The following is a 24,440-nucleotide window of genomic DNA, read 5'->3' as shown; positions in this document are numbered from 1 at the left end:
CAACCCATGCAGCCACTTATACACAAAGTGAGAGACTGATACAGATATTTATATATTTAAACATTACTCACTAAGCCATGTATTCACTATGATACACTTAATCAGTCAGTTACACAATCAATTTTTCAAAAAGAAATCATCCATTTAGACAGTAATATACCCATTTATTCTTCCATCGACCTTGAGATATACATATATAAAACATATTTAATTTTCAGGAAAACACACATTCACTGGATGATGTCATCAGTGATGTCATTTGAGATGTCATCAGTGATGTCATGAGTGATGTCACTGACCATGTCATGAGTGATGTAATATGTGACGTCATCAGCAGTGCATTGCGGGCGCGCGAGTTATAGTTAGCTGAACTAACTATAACGGGGCAATTTCAATGGTTTTTTACGAGTAAAATGTCCAGCTAACTATAACATGTGTGAAACCTATGGTTTTTTTCACTGAATTTCTAAGGTTTTTTAAATGCTAATTCCTAACTATAACGTGTGTGAAACCTATGGTTTTTTCACTGAATTTCTAAGGTTTTTTAAATGCTAAGTCCTAACTATAACGTGTGTGAAACCCATGGTTTTTTCAGTGAATTTGCAAGGTTTTTTTAAATGCAAATTTTTTTTTTTTCTTCTATTTTTTCTAACATATTTTTATTTTAATTTTCTTACCTTTTATAAAGACTATGATTAAATTTTTAAAATTCTTTAATATGTTTTTTTTAATATATTTTTTAAAATAAACATTTAAAATTTATTTGCAGTACTTTTTTTCTATTTTTTTTTTATTTTTTTAGTACGCGTACCGTAAGCTCACGGTAAGCGTACGGTTTACGCAACGTCCGTAATTTTTCTACGCTGCTTGCGTATAGTTACGCAATTTGCGTAGCCGCGCGTACTCCGCGTGGGACGCGTACGCGTGTACGCTACACGCGCACGTTACGCGGAAGTGCCGGGAAGTGACTGTTATGCGCATGCGCGCAAGCGCGTGTCTTTTTTACGCGCATGCGCACTTTTGCCGTAAGCGTACCGTAAGCGTACCGTAAGCGTACGGTAGGTCATGTGATCATGAAACACAACTTTTGATTGGTTGAAACTACTTTCAGTTCTAGAACTCTCCTACACCACACCCATTCCCCTCATTTCTGCTTGTGATCCCTTGGGAGAAGGAGCTGGTTTGTCTTTGGGATACGATGGCAGAACAGCAGAGCTCTTCTGAGAGTGAGGCTAGCACTAGCAGCACTGTCTTGAGGCAGAGATCGAGGAAACAAAAGCCCTCTTATGTATGGGATTATTTTACTTTTCCTGAAGGCCAGCAAAAGGTGAATGCACCCTTAGTAACTTGCAGGCTGTGTCAGCGTGTACTTTCTAGAGGTAATCCTGACAGGAAGTATTCCTTTGGGAATCACACCATGAAGAGACACCTCAAGGATGTACACAGAAGGACACATGGTCATCTTTTTGGAGGTAACTCTTCAGAAAGACAAGCAAGTACATCCACAGCAGCTCAGCCTGGACCTTCATCTGCAGGGCTGACTCCTTCTTCTGCAGGTCAGGTGAGCCCTTCATCTGTGGGGGGAGAATCTCCTTTTGCTGGCCCTCTGGAAATGAACCCTCGATTTCGGAGGGTTGATATTCGATGCGCCTTTTGTCAAGATCTAATTTGCCATAGGGAGACCAGTGTTTCCCTAGTGAACAACAAAATAGATCAGCACATTTGTCGCTTTGAATAATTTTCCCATGCTTTCTTTCCTCTGTCCCTGCATGAACACAACGGTTCTTTTAAGAGCCAACCTTATCTTTCATCTTTTTTTTACATATGTTTTTAAAAACTTTTTTTTTATTTTTTTTTACCGTACGCGTACGGTGCGCGTACTTTTTTTTTATTTTTTAAAAAAAACACTAAAAATCAATTATCACATTACAAGGTCCTTGAGAGACTACAATTATTATTATTGACTTACCATACTCACTCAAAAAAATATTTATTCATTTGTTTTTTTTAAAAATAGTTTTAAAAATGGTTCTAGTTTTCGAAAATTTTCTATATCTATCTGGAAAAAAAGAAAAAAGTATTAATATTTTTAAAACAATTTATAATACAGTACACATATTTACATTTTTTTCCAAAAAATATTTTTGCCTTATTTTTGCTGTTTTCAGAATATATTGCATTTCACTATAAATTGTGAAAGCAATTGCATTCATCATTTTACAGCGGGCAAAAAAAAATAACAATCACAAAGATTGTATTAAAAAAGCCCAGAATCTCTTTTTACTTAAACTTAACATTATAGAAATGCATAATATTCTAAAAAAATATCATCTAATACCAATACTTATTTCTTTAAAATACCGTCTGATATGTTTGTTTCAGAAGTATAATCACAATATTATATCTCAAATAACTCCAAAATACATCTGATTCCATTTCCTTTAGGCCAAATAGTAATTTTAAATTTTTTTTGGGAATAAATTTCCAACGGTAATCCAATAAAAATCTAAAGTTTAATTTGTCCAGATCTCACCGATTCTCTGTAACATTTTAGTTCACGAAAATTTTTTGAATAATTTATTAAGTCCACAATAGAATTGGTTACTTTTCCGCATGGCCAAATAGTAATTTTTAAAATCTTTTTTGAAAAAATTTCCAATGGCAGTCCAATAACATTCCAAAATTTAAATTGTGCAGATGTTACCGATAATCTCTAAATTATTGGTTTTTCAAAGTTTCATTAAAAATTTAAAAAGTCCACATTACAATTGGTTATCTTTCCATTAGGCCAAATGATAATTTAAAAAATCTTTTTTCTACAAAATTGCAATGGTAATCCAGTAAAATGGTAAAATTATTTTGTCGAGATCTTGCCAAATCTGTCTAAAATTTAGGTTTCAGGAAGATTAGATAGGAATTTGCTCAATCAAAAGGCAAACGTTGTTTGAAAATCAATTGGGAATCATTACACAGTGTCCAGCCTTTTTCACATTTAAGATAAACTGTGTAATGTCCAGAAGTAACAGTAGGTCCATCATGGAAAATTATTGCAACAGTTACAAAAGTTTTTCCTGAAATTGATAATTGCTGTCCTGTAAACTTCTTTATTAAAGTATCCAATTTTGAACCATCAGCTCTACATCGTTGCATCATTAAAATTACATACTGTCCGTATTCCTTTAAAATTAATGTTGAAAACATGTCAGATTTACACTCACCACATTTCATGCTATGATTAGCATCTTTAACTAATTTTGCAAAAGTGACTGTTTTACTCTCTGGCAATGTCAAATAAATAAACCTTTCATTATCAACATTAGAGCCACATATATTATAACAATTATCACAACTATGTTCCCATTTATAAGAGAGACCAAAAAAAATGTCAATGGGAACTCCTTCTTCTTCCACTACCTGAAGAAAATACATCAAAAATTCATGTGCATCTTGCTGTTCATTTTGAGAAAACTGTGTTCGTCCTGAACATACATCTAAAAGTTTTCTAATTTCAGTAGCACTTTCTATTTGAGTTTTATCTTTACTCAGCTTTTGAAAAAGGAGACTCAGCTCTGAACAGAATCTTTTTCCCTGATTTACTATTATCTGCTCTTGCAAACTTTCCAGATAAAATGCAACATTCAGCACTACATTTGCGTAGCAGTTGACACCAGAGCTATTTTCAAAATGACATCCTACAACCTGTTCTTCATTTTCCTTTTTCTTTTTGCTTGCAATTACATCACTCCTCTTTTTTTTCCTCTTCTCTACATCTTCATTACAGATATTCTCATTTTTTCTTTTACGAGAAACTACACGTTTCTCCAACACAGGATACTGACCTAAATGAGGAGCATAGCTTCTTCTTAATCTATTATACTCCTTTACACAGTTTGTATCAGCACTAACTTTTGAGTCATCAAAGTCTATCATGAATAAACCTGATAATGTTTTCACTCGTGACAAAGCAACATATGCCATACCCTCTTTGAACACAGTTGAACCAATGTTCACAAATGCACAATCTACAGTCAATCCTTGAGACTTGTGAATAGTTACAGCATATGCTAGAGAAAACGGAAACTGCTTCCTACGTACATATAAGTCTATCACAAGCATGAAACGAACTGTACAACGACAAATATCTTTAACTTCTTCTATCTGATCAAATTTTATTTTTAAACATTCAACTCCTTCTTTTTTCTGATAATTAATAAAACCCACAACTCTTCCCATCGCTCCATTAACTAAACCTTTTTCAACATCCAAATTTCTTCTTAAAAATACTCTACAGTTCATGCAAACATATAGATTTTTTTCTAATCCAGCTGTTTTGGAGATGTTCTTCTCTAGTGAGTCTAATTTATTTTTCATTTTGCCTGTTACTGTGACAGTAATTCTTCCATCCTCAATTTTGTCCACTGCTTCCAATTTCCTGATCTCTTCCTTTTCCAATTTCAAAAGCTCCTCATTGAATATTGAGCATTCACGTAGAGTTGGCATTAAGCAGATGACACTTTTGTTTTCTGCAATGTTCTTGTATATCTTCTCTGCAACTATTTCTTCCTTTGGAAATAGATTATGTAGCAGCCGACTCTGTAATGCTTTTTTGCCAACTTCTGTGAGTAGTCCAATCCTGATATCTTTCAGAATACTTCCATATTCTTCATCGTTTGCTTGCCTCATATTAGTAGTAAGTTCCTTGTACTCAAAGAAGGACCAAATATTTGTATTTCCGATGCTTCCCAATGACTTCTTCGTGTCTTCATGTGTGACAGTATTAAACACTGGTTGTCCTTTAACTGGAGTAAGTTGCAAAAGATCTCCAAAAACTATGACGTGTTTTCCACCAAATAACATGTCATAGTCTGTCTTCAAAATTTGCTGCATTCTTAAATGCACAAAGGCAAGCATTAAGTTTGATACCATGCTCACCTCATCAATAATGAGAACTTGCATCTTCTTCAATACTCTTGAAACTTCCAAGGATGCTTCTCCAGTTAGCTTGTTGAATTGTATTTTGTTCTCATGCTCCACTGGTAACATTAGCAAACGATGTAAAGTGATTCCTTTTATGTTATATGCTGCTAACCCAGTTGGAGCAGTAACCACACAAGACAAAGTAGAATCCGTTTTTTGCTTTAGGTAGCTTCTGATGACTTTTATTAGGAAACTTTTTCCAGTTCCAGCTTGTCCGCTTACATACATCCTGATTGGATAAAATGATGTGCATGAGCACTCTTTTTTTTCATGTAGAAATCCGTGATCAATTTTGTTTTTGATCTCTTCATAAATTTGTTGCTGCTCTTGATTCAGTTGTCTTTCCAAATTTTCTAAGTCTATAAATTCTTCTTGAGCTTGATTCATAGCCGTTTCCACTTCATTCATGGCTATTGATGCTTCATTTTCAACGATTGGTTGTCCTAGGGGATCTTGACTGAGTGTTCCTGAACTTTGGCTGTCCTGAGAACTATCTCTAGCTATTTCTGCTGCAATTGTAGTTTCCTGTTCAATTTCTTCATTTAACATTTGCAGATAAGTTGAGAATGTACTGCATTGTATGCTGTCTTTGCAAGCATTAAAAGAATCTTCATAGCTCTGGAATTCTCCCAGTAGTTCATCCTCTGTACGCCATGGTTTAAACAACTGTAAAAGAGCCAAGTAGTAAAATTCCTTCTTGTCAGTAGTGTCGCAACTCAGCTTCCGGTGATTTATCAAACTTCCTTTTGTTTGCTTCACCAAACATCCTTCTTCACCAACGACTTTATATTTTCCATTATTGATGTCTTCTGCAGCTTTCCGTGAATAAATGTAGTTCTGCAGCACTTCATAGAGACACATGTTCTCCAGATGATGACTTCTCTTGGGATAATATGTGTCCAACATGTTTGATTTCAAAATATCTGTACTTTCTGGGTCATTCTCGGCCAAATATTCAATTTCTCCTACAGATTTCAGTACCCGATTTCTCATTGCTGCAAGGCCTAAACTTGCCCAAATTATTCTTCTTGACTTCGAGTAGAGACTTGCAGAAGATAACCTATCTGAACATTCGTAGGATCCAATTTCTCGATGCGATAACATCTTCAAACTGAAACTGTACAGCTTCTTACTGACAGTCTTCTCGTGAGAAATCTCTTCCCACATTTCCTTCAATTCTGTTTTTCCTGATTTTGTAATGTAAGACGTTACATATCGAGCAACAGCAATGGAATTGTCAGCAACATACTGTATATCCATGTTAGCGTTCCACATGGATAAAATGACTGGGTTGTAGTCATTTATATTTTTTTATTCTTCTTTTCTTTTAAGGTTGTAGGTATTCTTAGGTGATTTTCTTGTGATAGTATGTCTCACAGCTGACATAAAACTGTTTACTCTTCCATTTGAAAGAACAGGTCTAGGAAATCCAAATCGACATTTAGTGTAGTATTTTTCTTTGCTCTTGTATTTCCGTCGACAGTATTTTCCACACCGATGACTTTGGAAACGTAAAACTTGCTCCTTTAACTTGTTCTCTTCTGTGCTTTTTGGTATAGCACATGTTGCATATTCTTCAATGTAAGATAACACTGCTTCATCAGTATCTGTTCCAAACTTTGGGGCATCCTTGATCCACAACAGCATATGAATATGAGGAGCACCTCTTGCCTGGTACTCTTTTCTCCAAAAGAAATCCACTACTTCTCCAAGAGGTGGATTTTTTTTATTGCAGATGAAGGACACCATAGCCTCAAATCTATGATTGAAATATCTGCAAACATTAACCGGATCCAATGAGCACAGTTCTCCTGCTGTCTTGTATTCGATGTTTTTAATGTTTGAATTGGCCTCTCGTAGAAAATCCAATAAATCATCCCAAGCGTACTCGGCACAGCTTAGGGTAAGGAACCATGTTGGTGTTCCTAAATTCCGTAACATGCATTTTAGTTCACCATGGCGTCGGTACCAATATTCATTTGTCCCACGCTGACAAGCCATCAGATTGATCAGTTGTGTTTCCAAATGATCATCTCGGTGCTGCACTTTCTCCATAAAATCCTTAGCAGACACATTTTGTAAATGTACTCCACTTTTTAAAATGTGATTTACTGCATAAGACAGTGCAGACAAGTCGCTTTCAAATAAAAGATGGAACAAATAAGGAATACTTTGTCGAAATCTGGGATCTTCAGCATATAGTCTTGTAGTCCGATACTCAGAAGCTGGAATCTGTTCTGGACGTTCATCGTATCGTCCTCCTTTTCCTTTAGGAAACAGCTGGGGAAAACATCGAGCTTCCAAGCTCTCCTCCCATACACTCACGGGAGTTCCTTTTGCTTTCTTCATCTGAAAGAGATCAATATTGTCTCCCATAACTTCTTTCGAATGAAGAGGATGTATGCTAAAATGTTCATAAATTTCTTCTTCCTTTGACTTGTCCACTTTTTCAATTTGTCCAGTTGGTGTTTCTGTGTCTTCTTGTAAATCTTCTTCTTCTTCTTCTTCTATATAAATTGATTCATACCATTTGTTATTTTTTTTCAAATACAAATTTGCTCTTTGTACTTTCCGCACATCTACCAGCTCCTGCCAAATCTTCTTATTCTTTGTAGGTACACCATTAACCAGAATAATTAATGGTTCAGTTTCCAAAGTATCCGCATCAATAGTTTCCATATTTTTTTTCAAATCCAAGGGCAAATACACCACTCTACCTTTTAAACCTCTCAGTAAATCTGAAGGTGGTAATTTACCAGTTTTGGGCTCCATACGTACTATGGTCTGGAACGGATGAACACATTGAATGAGTATAGACTCATATGTATTTAATTCAGAAAGTTCAGCAGGAATAGCATCCAATTCTAAATTATTATGTACAGCTCTGGTCGGCATTCTATTTTCCTCTAACTTGTTGTAACAGTATTTACAAATACGCTGATCTTCACCCAATTCAAAACATTTTTCTAGAAATATATATGTGGCAAAATCCTTCCACTTATAATTATCTTCATTTTCACTCTTTCTGTAGAGATCAACATTCCTAGTTTGTTTTCTATAATGAGTTCTGCGGCAACAAATACAAGTAAAATTTGGTCTTTCATTAGAGACTATTGCAAATTTTGTTATGTGATCATTAAATGTGTTACTTACAGAGGGTTCTACATTCTCTTCCACTTCTTCCTCATTTACTGTGTCCTTCTCTGCACTGTTTTGTTCAGGACCAAAGTAACAAAACTGAATTTCATCAACAACCTTCTCTACATCTGATACCGTTCCTCGGAACAGAGCCCTATTCAATTCATTTAACTTTATTGCTGGACTTTTGGCAAAATACAACTGTCTCACAAACTTTCTCATTTCAGTATGATGAACAGCCAGCATCCTAAAATGATGGAAAACACTATTGCACACTTTTCTAGATAGACAAGCCAGAGAATGACCCTGCAAACCAGTATTCTCTCTCACTCTGCATGGATCCAGACTTTGAAGCACCTTAATCTTCTGTTTTACACTTTTTTTACTATATTCTCTTAGAAACTCTCGAAATTTGTCAATAGATTCCTGACGCACAGTGCAAATACTACTACAATTCCAAGTGTACACTGGGGCTTTAGGACGTCTCCCCATTGCCTCATCTGCCATCACTTGTACCTCATCTCTTGGAACCATTATCTCCTTCTCCATTATGCAACCATTTTTTACTTCGTATGAACGACCTCTGGTGTCAACTGCATGCAGCAAACTATTACTTTGAAAATAGCTCTCTTCATTAAAAAAAGGTTCACTACTTGAACTATGCATCCACTTTCCTAAAAACACTTTACAAAAGTTTGTTCTGTTCACTACTCTTTTCCTTTTGCTATGTGATTTCAGTACATTAACCATTTTGTCTAATGTACGCATCCTATTCAAAATTAATATGAATAGTTTCCTTTTTAATTCTAATGCCTTTGCTGCAATGGCTTCAATTTCTTTTTTTCTCTTATAAAACTTTGTTTTTTTCTTATATTTCTTCACATCCTTTATCAAATTGGACATAACTCTTCTCTGAAACATTTTTCTACGTATCTCTTTAAACGCTGTTTTTCTGTTTATGTAAATCTTTTCAGTTGCAGAAGGTATATTTCCATTAACTAAATTCTCAATTTTTTCCTGTTCTTTTCGTTTCATAACATTCTTTCCAGTACAGACATTTTGTACATTTTTCCTTGTTTTGAATATATTTTTAAGAAATTGTTTTTTCTGCTTACCAGAAGATTTTTTCTTTTTCCCAACATGAGCATCTTCTACTAACTTTGGTCCTCCAGTTGTCTTCAAATATAGTTTTTTTTTTAGCGTTTTTTGAACTCTGGATTTTGTAGGCATCTTAAATTTTGTTCACTGCTCTTCAGCAATACCTGAAAAAAACTAAAAAAAAATTCCTTTATTTTATTTAAATATATTACTACATTTCTTTTCACAATAGTCACAAAACGAAATTTCTTTGCCAATTTGAATGCACACTAACTGCTCTTTTTTTTGGGCAAGTGAAAATCACTTTTACAAACTGTCACATTATGAAACCACTTTTCAGATTTTTTAAAAAGCCCATGTCCAGACTGCTACACTACAGCAAGGGCAACCAGCCTTAGTGATGCTGAATGTATTTGCATTACAGACTGAAACCTGAAAACCCCACTCGCTTGTAAATACTGTGCATGATTATACATGGCAAGCACATGGGTGTGTGCTAAGAGTCTGCTTCTTCCCCCAAAAAATCGCTCCCCCTTTCCATCTAATGCAACTGTGAAATCACCAGAGCAATACGCAATAAATCTCTGCCTGTAATTCCTCTCTGCACACAGAGTCATGTTTTCACATTAGTCACAAAACGAAATTTCTTTGCCAATTTGAAAGCACACTTACTGCTCTTTTTTTTTTGGGGCAAGTGAAAATCACTTTTACAGACTGACACATTATGAAACCACTTTTTTGTTTTTCTTAAATGCACATGTCCAAACTTCTTTTTCAGACCACCTCCATGTGTAACCTGGGTGGCTGCCTACACTCCAGCAAGGGCAACCAGCCTTAGTGATGCTGAATGTATTTGCATTACAGACTGAAACCTGAAAACCCCACTCGCTTGTAAATACTGTGCATGATTATACATGGCAAGCACATGGGTGTGTGCTAAGAGTCTGCTTCTTCCCCCAAAAATTCGCTCCCCCTTTCCATCTAATGCAACTGTGAAATCACCAGAGCAATACGCAATAAATCTCTGCCTATAATTCCTCTCTGCACACAGAGTCATGTTTTCACATTAGTCCCAAAACGAAATTTCTTTGCCAATTTGAAAGCACACTTACTGCTCTTTTTGTTTTGGGCAAGTGAAAATCACTTTTACAGACTGACACATTATGAAACCACTTTTTTGATTTTCTTAAATGCACATGTCCAAACTTCTTTTTCAGACCACCTCCATGTGTAACCTGGGTGGCTGCCTACACTCCAGCAAGGGCAACCAGCCTTAGTGATGCTGAATGTATTTGCATTACAGACTGAAACCTGAAAACCCCACTCGCTTGTAAATACTGTGCATGATTATACATGGCAAGCACATGGGTGTGTGCTAAGAGTCTGCTTCTTCCCCAAAAAAATCACTCCCCCTTTCCATCTAATGCAACTGTGAAATCACCAGAGCAATACGCAATAAATCTCTGCCTATAATTCCTCTCTGCACACAGAGTCATGTTTTCACATTAGTCCCAAAACGAAATTTCTTTGCCAATTTGAAAGCACACTTACTTCTCTTTTTTTTTTGAGCAAATGAAAATCACTTTTACAGACTGACACATTATGAAACCACTTTTTTGATTTTCTTAAATGCACATGTCCAAACTTCTTTTTCAGACCACCTCCATGTGTAACCTGGGTGGCTGCCTACACTCCAGCAAGGGCAACCAGCCTTAGTGATGCTGAATGTATTTGCATTACAGACTGAAACCTGAAAACCCCACTCGCTTGTAAATACTGTGCATGATTATACATGGCAAGCACATGGGTGTGTGCTAAGAGTCTGCTTCTTCCCCCAAAAAATCGCTCCCCCTTTCCATCTAATGCAACAGTGAAATCACCAGAGCAATACGTAATAAATCTCTGCCTATAATTCCTCTTTGCACACAGAGTCATGTTTTCACATTAGTCCCAAAACGAAATTTCTTTGCCAATTTAAAAGCACACTTACTGCTCTTTTTTTTTCGGGCAAGTGAAAATCACTTTTACAGACTGACACATTATGAAACCACTTTTTTTGATTTTCTTAAATGCACATGTCCAAACTTCTTTTTCAGACCACCTCCATGTGTAACCTGGGTGGCTGCCTACACTCCAGCAAGGGCAACCAGCCTTAGTGATGCTGAATGTATTTGCATTACTGAGTCCAACCTCAAACCCTTAAACTATTCTTTTTTTTTCCAGTACACCTTAATTTATTATGAAAACATACTCCATATTATTTTACATGTTCCTCACATTTAAATTTCTCCCAAAACAGAAAATGATAAACGCAACTACAACAAAAACAATTTCCATTTTTATTATTCATTTCTTAAGTTACCACATACATCCCCTCTCAAACTCTAAACTCACCTTTAAAATTAGTTAGTTGTGAAAGAAATGTGACACTCAAACAGCAGATTATCAGAGCCAGGATCTCTGTTGTGTTCACCTCTCTCCTCTCAGCAGAACCAGATAATGGCAAACTTTCCCTCTATTTTTCCACACATATACATGTAAGTTTCAAATCTCAGTGCTTCCCCCTTTTTTTCAAATGTAATCACACATTTCTATTGGTTGAAAACCAACCCTTTTCCAAAAGTACCCTTCCCCCAACTTGACTTCTGCCTAGTACCCTTCCCCCAACTTGACTTCTGCCTGCTACCATAGCAACAGCTCATGGAACACTGCTGTGTAGAGTTAGGTCAGAAGTTCGCCACACAATGTTTCAATTCCACAGAGCAAGAGTGCTTGACTTTTCAAACCTAACAGCAAATCCATAGTACTGTTCTTTGGTTACACATTTTTTTGTACCAATACAAATCATGCTTCTATTAATTTACACATACAGCCTAGTTTTTATTCTAGAATGGTATGAAACAGCCAATCAGTTCTTTTTGTTTTGAAAAAAATATGTATGCCTCCATTTCCAAACTGTCTTTCTTTTCATATTGCCATTCTACTGAAAGACACCTCCTGAGTGCATCCAGTTCTCCTTTGAAGATGTTCACAGTGGGGATTGTAGGACACAGCTATGTCTTCTGGAGTGAAAAGTTTGCAGAGAAAACAGATATGGTGAGAGACCTTGCTTTGCCAAATGTAGACATTAAATGGATTGGTCAGAGAGGGTTAAAGTGGCACCAATTGATGCCATTGGTGAAATCCTTCATGCAAAACCAACACCCTGACCTCATAATAGTGCACTGTGGTGGCAATGACCTAGGCACTTTGACTGGGGTAGGTCTGGAAATGCTTATGAAGGACACCTTTGCACAACTGTTTTCACTTTTCCCTAAAACTGCCTTTGTGTTTTCCAACATATGCCAAAGGCAAAAATGGAACTGGTCCAATCATTTCTGTCCGCAGATTGACAAAGCAAGAAAGCACGTCAACAAATCTGTTTCTGCTTTCCTTCGTGACTATGGTATGGGTGCCATTTACCACAACAACTTGCGTTATGACATGCAAGACATTTATAGAGGAGATGGTGTGCACTTCAATGATGAAGGGAACAGAGTCTTCCTTTTGAACCTTAGACTCTGCATCGGTACTTACTTGTAGGTACCACTAAAAAAATGACTTCATAAACACAACAGCTCTTTTTAGAGCTCCCTAATATCTAAACTCTTAATTCTTCATTTCTTTTATTTTTGTTAATTTTTTTTTAACCGTACGCTTACCGTACGCGTACCCCGTGATTTTTTTAAAAATCAATAAATGGTTTTTTTGTACTTTTCTGTCCTTCTTTGACCCCCTCACAAATGTTAGGGGGTCTGTAACTCTCCTCATTGCCCCCTTTTCTTGTTTTCACTCTTTTTTTTCAGAGTGAAATACACAAAATGGCGGCCGCCGCTTCCTGGTTTCGGCCGATTCGAATGTTTACTAAGATCTAACAGCCAATCAGAATCGCGCTCGCGCACGCCACCGTACGCGTACGGTAAGCTTACGGTAAGCGTACCGTAAGCGGGCTTAGATATATATATTGATTTAAAGGCTATTTTCTCAGAATCTACTGAACAGATTTACACCAAACCTACAAAAGGCACTTCCTTGACCTGAGGACTACCTCTCTGCCAAATTTCGAGTAATTCTGTTCAGCCATTCGGGCTGTAGCTCGTTCTAAAGGTCCTATGGAAAAATGCATGGGAAAAACGCGTTTTGGGACCCCCCTTTTATCTCAGCCCCCGCTTGACGAATCCCCCCGAGACTTTCAGGGTAGGAGCGGAGCGTAGCGCCCCACCTATTTTGAGAAATTTGCGAGGATTCGTCGACCGGCGCCAAAGTTATTCAAAATAGAATGTTGAGGTTTTCCTATGGAAAAGGGGTCCTAACTATAACTACCTACTGGCGACCGCCAGTAGGTAATATATATATATATATATATATATATATATATATATATATATATATATATATATAATTCACCAAATTGCCCAGAGCATGCCTGGAGGCACTCAGCTGCTGTTGCAAAACCAAAGCTTTGTATTTGAATCTTGGCGGCCAGCAAATTCATCCCAGCATTATGATCTCTATGCCGACGCGTTTCGAGGATTTCACCTCTTCTTCATTGGCAATTGCATTGAAGTCGTTAGGAAAGACCAGCATGCCGTTAAAAGTGTCCCGCCCTTAGTGGATGTAGCTTAGTGCCCAGGAGCATGCTGGAACATGAAGTTCATACCCTAAGTGGGCTCCGTCGACTTCTTTGGCAGCAATAACTTTACCCTTAGTAGGGCTCCGGGTATGATGCTAGTCATTCTGTGCCGCAACAGGAGCACCGCATTGGTGAGAAATTGTTCCCATCGCAGCCTCTCATGTGCTTGAAGAAGGTGCACTCCAGTGCAGCAGGGCTGCCGCATAATAGATTATTCACCAAATTGCCCAGAGCATGCCTGGAGGCACTCAGCTGCTGTTGCAAAACCAAAGCTTTGTATTTGAATCTTGGCGGTCAGCAAATTCATCCCGGTATTATGATCTCTATGCCAACGCGTTTCGAGGATTTCACCTCTTCTTCATGGGCAACTGCATTGAAGTTGTTGGAGTGCGCTGGAGTGCACCTTCTTCAAGCACATGAGAGGCTGCGGTGGGAGAGAGTGACACTGGAGAAAATCTTCGCAGCTCACCTTTGTGTCACCAGTGTGTCTCCAACCACGTGCCGGGACATAGTGCACCCTCACGCTCCCACATCTGAAAGATAGTACACAATTAATTGGTTAAGATCGGGGGGCGTGACCCGGAAGTGATTGAAAGCACTTCCGGGTCACGCACTGTGTGTAACACCAGGCCAGAACTGGTTTTGCTGGAACAATAAAAGGCTGGGGAGCGGCGGAGTCTGCCTCTTTACTCGCTGCTCCCTCAGCCTGCCACTAGTCATGCCAGCCTCGCTAGGAGGCTGTAATTTTGGGGGGGGCCTGACAGTCGGGCAACCATGCAGGCCTGTGGCGGTAAGGTCATGTTTGGTGAGCAGTAAATTGAAGGTCCTTAGGGGGGCGGCGCCATTCTTGAATGGGGTCGCCCAAGGAGAAGGGACAAGTGGTCTCTCCTAGAACTCCTGGGGCAGTTACAGCCGATTGGCTGGATGGGTGCAGGGGAGGGGGAGTTACGCTTTCCGGTAGGCTGCCTGGCCACCCCGCACGTGCACAATGGCGCAAATAAACGGCGCATAACTGCAAGGGCCCTATTATGGAGATAATCTACAGGGCGTACGGGGGTGACCTGGGGTGGGAAGTACCCTCACGGGGAACTGGCCCTCTGCGCATGCGCACTCCGGTTGGAGGGCGGGCATAAGGGCGTACGGGGGTGACCTGGGGGGAAGTACCCCTCATGGTGAACGGACCCACTGCGCATGCGCACTCCGGTTGGAGTGCGTGCAGAATAGGATAAGGATCTGGCGCCAGTTATTGACTTTGCCATAGGCTCACAATAGGGATACGCAGAAAATGAAAGAATTAGATATTGTTATTATGCTTATTGATGATGGTAGATTTAGATTCGGATAGAAAAACCTTGTATTAGAGATATGTTAAGGTTAGCCATCTGACATCTGCAACTACCAATGTAATCAATGTAATGTAATGGTTTTCTGCGTATTGTGTAAATATTGTATATTAAATTTGTTTTAAAATATTTTATGTAAATAAATACGGCCGGGGGGTTTCCGATCCCCTAATCCAAAAAATGCTTCTCATGTGATCTTGATATTGACAGGGGAAAAGGGGGTCTAGGTAGTCCCTAGCCATGTAGAAAGGCGGGGCCGGCATCGGCCACGCCGAAGGTTTGGCGGGCGTGCCGGCCCCGATGACCATACCGGGCCTGTTGCTCGCTTTAATGACGCAACAGGTGCGCCCCCGCCATTTATTGGTTAAGATCGGGGGGCGCGACCCGGAATCGATTGAAAGCACTTCCGGGTCATGCACTGTGTGTAACACCAGGCCAGTTAGAACTGGTTTTGCTGGAACAATAAAAGGCTGGTAGCGGTAATATTCACTCAAGTAATAATGATAGAGAACCATTCGTTCCCGCTATCAGATTTCTCGTCAGCAAAAGGAAGTCAAACAGCCTGATAACCGTGAATATTACCGCTCCTGTATCGGCAACTTATTCTGTACTGTATTCCCCCTTCATCAAGGGATCATCTTATGTCATATACACATCTGCCTCCTTTGACTATTAGGAACGTTTTCTTGATATGAGTTGACTATTTTCTTCCACTGGTTTACTCTCCAGGAATACTTGGATTGGTTGAATTGGAATATCCGTAGTAGTGTTGCCATACGCCATAAGCACTGAAATTGAATTTTGACGCACATTCTGAAAGTGTTCTGATATTTTTAGTAAGCCCTGACGAAGTTCCCGTGGCACTAGGGAACGAAACGCGTTGGCTGTGTGCCGTTTTTAGTAAAACAACTGCGAATAAAAGAAGAATCATTTTGGACTTCAAGTGTACTTTCTATCTTTTGACTTCCGTTAGAGTGCACCTTCCATTTTTTGTTTGGACTGTCCTATTGATTGGCATCTCTCAACAGCAGATGCGGGGAGTTGTTGCACTTGATCTTTGATATGCGCTATTATTGGAATTGAGGTGCTTGACCTTGGTCAGCTGTTGTCTTCTTATGTACATGTTTTGTAAGTAGCAAGTATGAAGCAAGAATGACTGAACCCCCGTTAACTTCTACCTCCCAACCTTCTCACATTCAAAACATAACGTTCCTAAAGCGACGCGAGGCAGCCACGAGCTGTGAGAGGAATGTCACGCTCGTGTCTGCATGCTTCGATGCTTCCACCTTACCTCTTTAAAAAAAAAACAGAGAAAGGAAAGTTCGTCAAAATTTGATGGTAAATTTAAGGGTACAAAGTATGAAAAAAGAAATACTCAACTACTTTGCTACAGATATGGGAGCGACAGACATTTGGACGACTGTAAAAACTGTCCTGCGATTGGAAAACTTGTTCAAAATGCAATAAGAAAGGGTAATGACAGGGTATATATGACTGCATATGCCTAAATCGCTGTGCAGCCTTTCTGCATTCAGGCTGCTGCACCCCATCCATTCCCGCCGCCCAGAGGTATCTGCCCGCTGCTGCGCACCCAGGCCTCACTGCTCACCTTTTCGCGGTCACAGCACCCTCCACATCATGCAGCTCCGTTCTGGAAGGTAATAGGTCTCACATTGGGTACTGAGGGCCCGATTCACAGAACTAACTTAAGACAAAATCCTAAACTTACTACTGTTGGTACTAACAGAAGACATTTAGTAGTGGTAAAGTTAGGATTTTGTCTTACGTTTGACTTAAGACAAACTTAAGACAGACTTAAGACAGACTTAAGACAAACTTAAGACAAACTTAAGACAGACTTAGGACAGACTTAAGACATACTTAAGTTAGGATTTTGTCTTAAGTTTGTCTTAAGTCTGTCTTAAGTCTGTCTTAAGTTTGTCTTAAGCCTGTCTTAAGTCTGTCTTAAGTCTGTCTTAAGTTTGTCTTAAGTTTGTCTTAAGTTTGTCTTAAGTTTGTCTTAAGTCAAACTTAAGACAAAATCTTAACTCTACTACTATTAAATGCCTTCTGTGAATACCAAAAGTAGTAAGTTTTGGATTTTGTCTTAAGTTAGTTCTGTGAATCAGCCCCTGAGTCTTGATATGGCCATGGCAGAGGACATACTAGTGCACCTATCATCATCGCAGGTTGTACACCCGCTCAGTGCTTGCGGTGCTACTAACTCAGTGAGAAGTGAGGCCATGTACTCTAAACTCGAAAATGGCATAGTGCACGTGCGCCTGGTCTTTTAAATTAGCAGGGTCACGTGTCCTGTGACGCCTGTGCTGGATGGGTGTGGTGTGGGTGTATACCAACCGTGACAGAGTGTCTGTGGCATCAGTGTTGCCAGATTGGGCTAGATCATGTACAATTGGGCTATATTTTTCCGGTTGTCCGGTAAAATTTTGGTTTGTGCTAGTTGCTAGATTATAAATATATATACACCGCTCCAGCAAAGTAGTATGTTAAAGCGCTTTATTAGACAAATATTTACTTGGCATACTGCTGCAACATCAATTTCAATACATTCACCGCCTGCTTGACGCTGTCCCTGCCCCTCCTTCCCTAAAGTAGCAATATTGGGCTAGTTTGGGCTACTATTTAGTTGGCTTTGGGCCATAGAAAGCTTAACTAAAATGGCATAGTGCACGTGCACCCGGTCTTTAAAATTAGCAGAGTCTCGTGTCCTGTGACGCCTGTGCTGGATGGGTGTGGTGTGGGTGTATACCAGCCATGAGAGAGTGGCTGTGGCATCAGTGTTGCCAGATTGGGCTAGATCAGGCACAATTGGGCTATATTTTTCCGGTTGTCTGGTAAAATTTTGGTTTGTGCTAGTTGCCAGATTATAAATATATATACAATGCTCCAGCAAAGTAGTATGTTAAAGTGCTTTATTAGGCAAAAATTTACTTGGCATACTGCTGCAACATCAATTCCAATGCATTCACCGCCTGTTTGACGGTGTCCCTGCCCCTCCTTCCCTAAAGTAGCAATATTGGGCTAGTTTGGGCTACTTTTTAGTTGGCTTTGGGCCATAAAAAGCTTTAAAAAATCTGACAACACTGGATGCGGGTGTCCATGTTGGAGTGCTACCGTCACCCGGGTTGCAAATGCCAAAGTGTCCCTCTGTGAGCCAAGTCCCACAATATGGCCAACATGGAAGGTACGGGAAATTACTGACCCTAAATTCATCCATAGTTCCACCCAAGAAAGATGGTGGACATGAGATATCTCTGTAGAAATTAATGTTTATTGCACAGAGTGTTGCAGCTGTAGCAATACAGGGCCATGGAAAGTTGAAGTTTCAGTTCTTGGCACATGGAGGGCAGCCAATTAGAGACAAGGTCGTTGTCGGAGTTAGGCTGCGCCAACATACGTACTTATACACTCACTCCGAAGATCCTCATGCACTTATAAATTCAGTATACACTCTCCTTGCAGTACTCTAATGATGCAGTCTCTACGTACGTACTTGTATAATGACCGAGACAAAGTTACATAACTAAAGTTTTCCCCCACTGTCAAAGGTAAGATTGTTGCATGCACTGTCCAGAGCACTATGTAATGTGGTAGGGCCTAGGGGCAGCATGTTGCATACATAATGAACACATGGACACAGATAGATAGTGGAACTGGATATGGGCACGTGCGCTCGCCTCCTTTTTATTACCAGGGTCTCATGTCCAGTGACGTCTGTGCAGGATGCGTGTGGAGTGGGTGTATACCAACCGTGACAGAGTGTCTGTGGCATCAGTGTTGCCAGATTGGGCTAGATCACGTACAATTGGGCTATATTTTTCCGGTTGTCTGGTAAAATTTTGCTTTGTGCTAGTTGCTAGATTATAAATATATATACACCGCTCGAGCAAAGTAGTATGTTAAAGCACTTTATTAGACAAATATTTACTTGGCATACTGCTGCAACATCAATTCCAATACATTCACCGCCTGCTTGACGCTGTCCCTGCCCCTCCTTCCCTAAAGTAGAAATATTGGGCTAGTTTGGGCTACTTTTTAGCTGGCTTTGGGCTATAGAAAGCTTAACTAAAATGGCATAGTGCACGTGCACCTGGTCTTTAAAATTAGCATAGTCTCGTGTCCTGTGATGCCTGTGCTGGATGGGTGTGGTGTGGGTGTATACCAGCCGTGAGAGAGTGGCTGTGGCATCAGTGTTGCCAGATTGGGCTAGATCACGCACAATTGGGCTATATTTTTCCGGTTGTCTGGTAAAATTTTGGTTTGTGCTAGTTGCCAGATTATAAATATATATACAACTCTCCAGCAAAGTAGTATGTTAAAGTGCTTTATTAGGCAAAAATTTACTTGGCATACTGCTGCAACATCAATTCCAATGCATTCACTGCCTGTTTGACGGTGTCCCTGCCCCTCCTTCCCTAAAGTAGCAATATTGAGCTAGTTTGGGCTACTTTTTAGTTGGCTTTGGGCCATAGAAAGCTTAAAAAAATCTGACAACACTGGATGCGGGTGTCCGTGTTGGAGTGCTACCGTCACCCGGGTTGCAAATGCCAAAGTGTCACTCTGTGAGCCAAGTCCCACAATATGGCCAACATGGAAGGTACGGGGAATTACTGACCCTAAATTCATCCATAGTTCCACCCAAGAAAGATGGTGGACATGAGATATCTCTGTAGAAATTAATGTTTATTGCACAGAGTGTTGCAGCTGTAGCAATACAGGGCCATGGAAAGTTGAAGTTTCAGTTCTTGGCACATGGAGGGCAGCCAATTAGAGACAAGGTCGTTGTCGGAGTTAGGCTGCGCCAACATACGTACTTATACACTCACTCCGAAGATCCTCATGCACTTATAAATTCAGTATACACTCTCCTTGCAGTACTCTAATGATGCAGTCTCTACGTACGTACTTGTATAATGACCGAGACAAAGTTACATAACTAAAGTTTTCCCCCACTGTCAAAGGTAAGATTGTTGCATGCACTGTCCAGAGCACTATGTAATGTGGTAGGGCCTAGGGGCAGCATGTTGCATACATAATGAACACATGGACACAGATAGATAGTGGAACTGGATACGGGCACGTGCGCTCGCCTCCTTTTTATTACCAGGGTCTCATGTCCAGTGACGTCTGTGCAGGATGCGTGTGGGGTGAGTGTAAGCTAGCCCTTCAGGAATGCTTGGTGCTGGCAACAAGTACAACAGTAATCATCGGATCACACACAGAGATTCAATCATAAAGGGTCCATGACTTGTGCTGCACTAAGGTACGGGCACCAGATGTGAAATAACACACAAAAGATTCTATCATAAAGGGTCCATGACTTGTGGTGCACTGAGGGAGGGGCAGCAGATCTGAAATCATAAACAAAAGATTTTATCATAAAGGGTCCATGAGTTGTGGTGCACTGAGGTAGGGGTATCACAAGCATTCAGCGTGTGCGCAGCCAGCGATGATGCATGGTGCGTGCGGGCCGCACTGGGAGCAATGTCTCTTGCCTACTGGACTGCGTCATCTGCAATCGCGACTTGATCTGAATTGTGAGCCCTGCTGTCTGAAGTGTAGATCGAAGGCAGAAGTCAGCTCAGACATCGAGGAATGCTTTTTGTCACTTCCTCCAGACAAAATCGGAGGACATAGAGTACAGTTCACTCTGCAATTAATAAATCAAAACTGAATTTGAAATATGAGCTCTGCTGTCCGCAGTGTAGACTGTCATTCAGTGTTCATTTGGACTTGCAAGATGAATTTGGTCATTGTAGTAAAGCTATAACTGATATAAAAGAAGTTCTTGAAGCAAGGATACTAAAAGGATATTGTGTAGGTTTCAGGGAAGCTGTAGTTAGTTGCCTACAGGACCCTTGCGATGATGCGTGGTCCGGGCGGGCGGCACTGGTAGCAATGTCTTTTTTCTAATAAATTCTGCCTTAATAAGGCCACGTGGTGTTGATTTGTGGTGCACTGAGTTAGTGGTACCTCTGGCACTCAGCGTGTACGCAGCCTTCGATGATGCGTGGTCCGGGCGGGCCGCACTGGGAGCAATGTGACTTGACTACTGGACTGCGTCATCTGCAATCACCACTCCATCTGAATTGTGAGCCGTGCTGTCCGCAGTGTAGAACGAAGGCAGTAGTCTGTACACACATAAGTCTGTGCTGCTGTGCTGCTGTGTTCGCAGGGGGCCTGTGTCGAGGAGGTCCATTGTCATAGCGGCAGCCACGTGGCAGGGTGAGGGCCGCTGCTCTGGCAGATGCGTTGACCTTCACACAAGTGAACCACGCCCAGAGTACCGGCCTATTTATTCACACTACTACGCTGGAGTGGCATATGTTGGACCAGCCCACTGTGCTTCCGCTTACAGGGGACGATGATACAGGTACATGACCGAGATCTTCCCCACTGCCTGAGGTAACATGGTTCCGTTCACTGTCCACAACACTACAAGCACCAGCAGTATATGTACATATGGAAAGGTTTTTGCTCTGCATAGTGAGGTCTGTCCAGCACATCACCGCTACTCTTGGTATTGTGGGCATTATTATTGGTGGGTGACTTGCGTCCTTCACACATGTTTGGTTGCCATATCTTGCAACATTCAGCTATTGTGTGGCTGAGGGGCCATGCCGTTTTTGGAAGGTCCACTGTTGTGTTGTGCGCTGCCGCAGTGGTAGTAGGGGGGTGGCCCTGGGGAGGTCCTGTGGGTGGTGGCAGTGGGTTTTGTGGACTTCTTGGGTTTCGGAGGTCCATGATCAGTAGCTCTATGACATGTGTTGGTCTTCAGATGTGATTCTGGGCTGAGCTCCCTTTCACACTGTAGGTAGTCGTCCTACTTTACACCAGTAAAAGGCAGATAGTACATTCCTACTGCCAACGCAGCTTATCGCCTATTTTTGGATCGCACCGCAGAGTTGGCTGCTCGTTGAAAATATCAGGAAGTGGTGTTTTTGTGTTATTTTTGTACAGGAACTCCTACTCTGCATATTATTTGCGTTAGTTGTTGCTCTCATTTGTGGCAATTGTTTTCAGTGGAAGCTATTGTGGGAAAACTGGCAATATTGCCTGTTTTCACCAGGTTGAAAATGGAATGATAATTTAAAATCACTGAAAAAACCATAGGTTTAATGAACATTATAATTAGAAATTAGCATTTAAAAAACCTTTGAAATTCACTAAAAAAACATAGGTTTCAGGGACGTTATAGTTACAAATTATCATTTTAAAAACCTTTGAAATTCACTGAAAAAACCATAGGTTTCAGGGACGTTATAGTTACAAATTAGCATTTAAAAAACCTTTGAAATTCACTGAAAAATCCATAGGTTTCAGGGACGTTATAGTTAGTTGCACATTTCACTCATACAAAACCATAGAAACTTATACTTATATATATATATATATATAGATATATATCTAGATTCTCCGCTTTTTTAATTTTCAAAAAGACGGGCACGGACCTCGGTTCACTGGTGCAAAATGTTTGTTGCAAGCAATCCACCATGACCCGTTTTGGCCTGCACTGGCCTTGATCACATGACCTTATATATATATATATATATATATATATATATATATATATATATATATATATATATATATATATATATATATATATATATATATATATATACACACACATTACCTACTGACAATAGCCAATAGGTAGTTATAGTTAGGACCAAAGTTTACGTAGGACAAGCATTTTTTGTTTGCCGCTTGATGAATCTCCATGAAATCTTCACTAAACTTCCCCTTTTTAGTTCAGCTGCTGTGTTGAAAGTTCTGGGGTGATCCGTCAAGCGGGGACCGAGAAAAAGGGGGTCTCAAAACACATTTTCCCCATTTTAAGTCTAAGGGTTTTTTTCCTTTTTTGAACACGAGTACAGCCCGTACTGCTGAACGAAACTACACCACATTTGGCACAAAGCTAGATATTGATCCAGAAAGCATACTTTTTTTATCTGGTGTAAATCCATTCTGAAGTTTTCGAGGTATCTATCATTAAAAATATAAATATTTGGGTATGCAAGTCCTTGCAGTGGACTCGCGAATCCTACTAAAATTTGATTGGCTGTCAACACTTCAACCAGGCAGTTTTGGCAGCCATCTTGGGACTCAGCTTGAAGCCGAGTCCCATAAAAAAAGTAAAAAATAAAGTAAAGGGGGCAGGGTAGGAATACCCTGAACCCCAAGATAAGGTGGAGTGGTCTAAAAGTTTTTATTTTTATTTATCCGCAGACTCGCCAATGGATCTGCAGCAAAATAGAAAAAAAGACCCATGGGCTTCCACAGGTATTTTTCTAAAGCCCCTGGGTGGGCCAAATCCCAGAGGCATAGAAAAAATATAGGAGGGGGCGCACGGGGTCACCTCCGCGGGCTATTGAAAGTCCCATGGACCGCAACCTACCCGATGAAGTGGTTTAATTATTTGTGGGGGGAGCCTCACAGCTCCCCTGCTGTCCCGGGGATCGCCACCTCCCAGGTAACCAATGCTAAACTAATATAATGCGGGAGAGGCCTTATGGCTTCCCACTCAGCGTGGGGTCTGCCAACTCCCCGGGGCAGAGATTTAATTATATGCGGGAGCGCTGCATGGGTCCCCTGCTGCCCCGGGAACTGCCACCTGGCCAGGGTACAAATGTTTAGCTAAAATAATGCAGGGAGGCCTTATGGCCTCCCTGCATCCCCTGGGGACTGTCTTCTCCCTTTGGGCAGAGATTTTCCACTCAGCCCCCTGGGGTCCTGGGGACTGCCACCTCACCTCTCCGGGGCCCATACACTAATTGTAAACAAAACAAAACAATATGGGACCGCCACCTCCACAGGTCAGAAATACCATATTGAAGGGAGTCTGTTGCGGCCTCCCGGCCCCGGGGACTTCCACCTCCCCGGGGCTTACTGAACAAAGGAGGGGGGCCATGTGACCCCCTCCAGGAGCCCTACATGGCCCTGGGGACTGCCACCTCCCAGGGCCGGCTCTAGCAATGTCCTGCGGTGCCTTCCCCAGGACATTGCAGTTTGCTATGGCTTGGCTGGACACTGCTCCCACCAAGCCATTGCAAACACTGCTCCACTTCGTAGAAGTGAGCGCATTTTAAATCCTCTCGCTTCCATGAAGCAGAGCAGAATTGCTTTTGGACAGAGAGAGCTGCATGTTAGCAATGCCTGCTCCAGCAGGAGACGGGTAGCTGGCAAGT

The sequence above is a fragment of the Triturus cristatus genome, chromosome 2_2, assembly GCF_964204655.1.
Source record: "Triturus cristatus chromosome 2_2, aTriCri1.1, whole genome shotgun sequence".
NCBI lineage: Eukaryota > Metazoa > Chordata > Amphibia > Caudata > Salamandridae > Triturus > Triturus cristatus.
Note: the sequence above shows the minus strand (reverse complement) of the source record.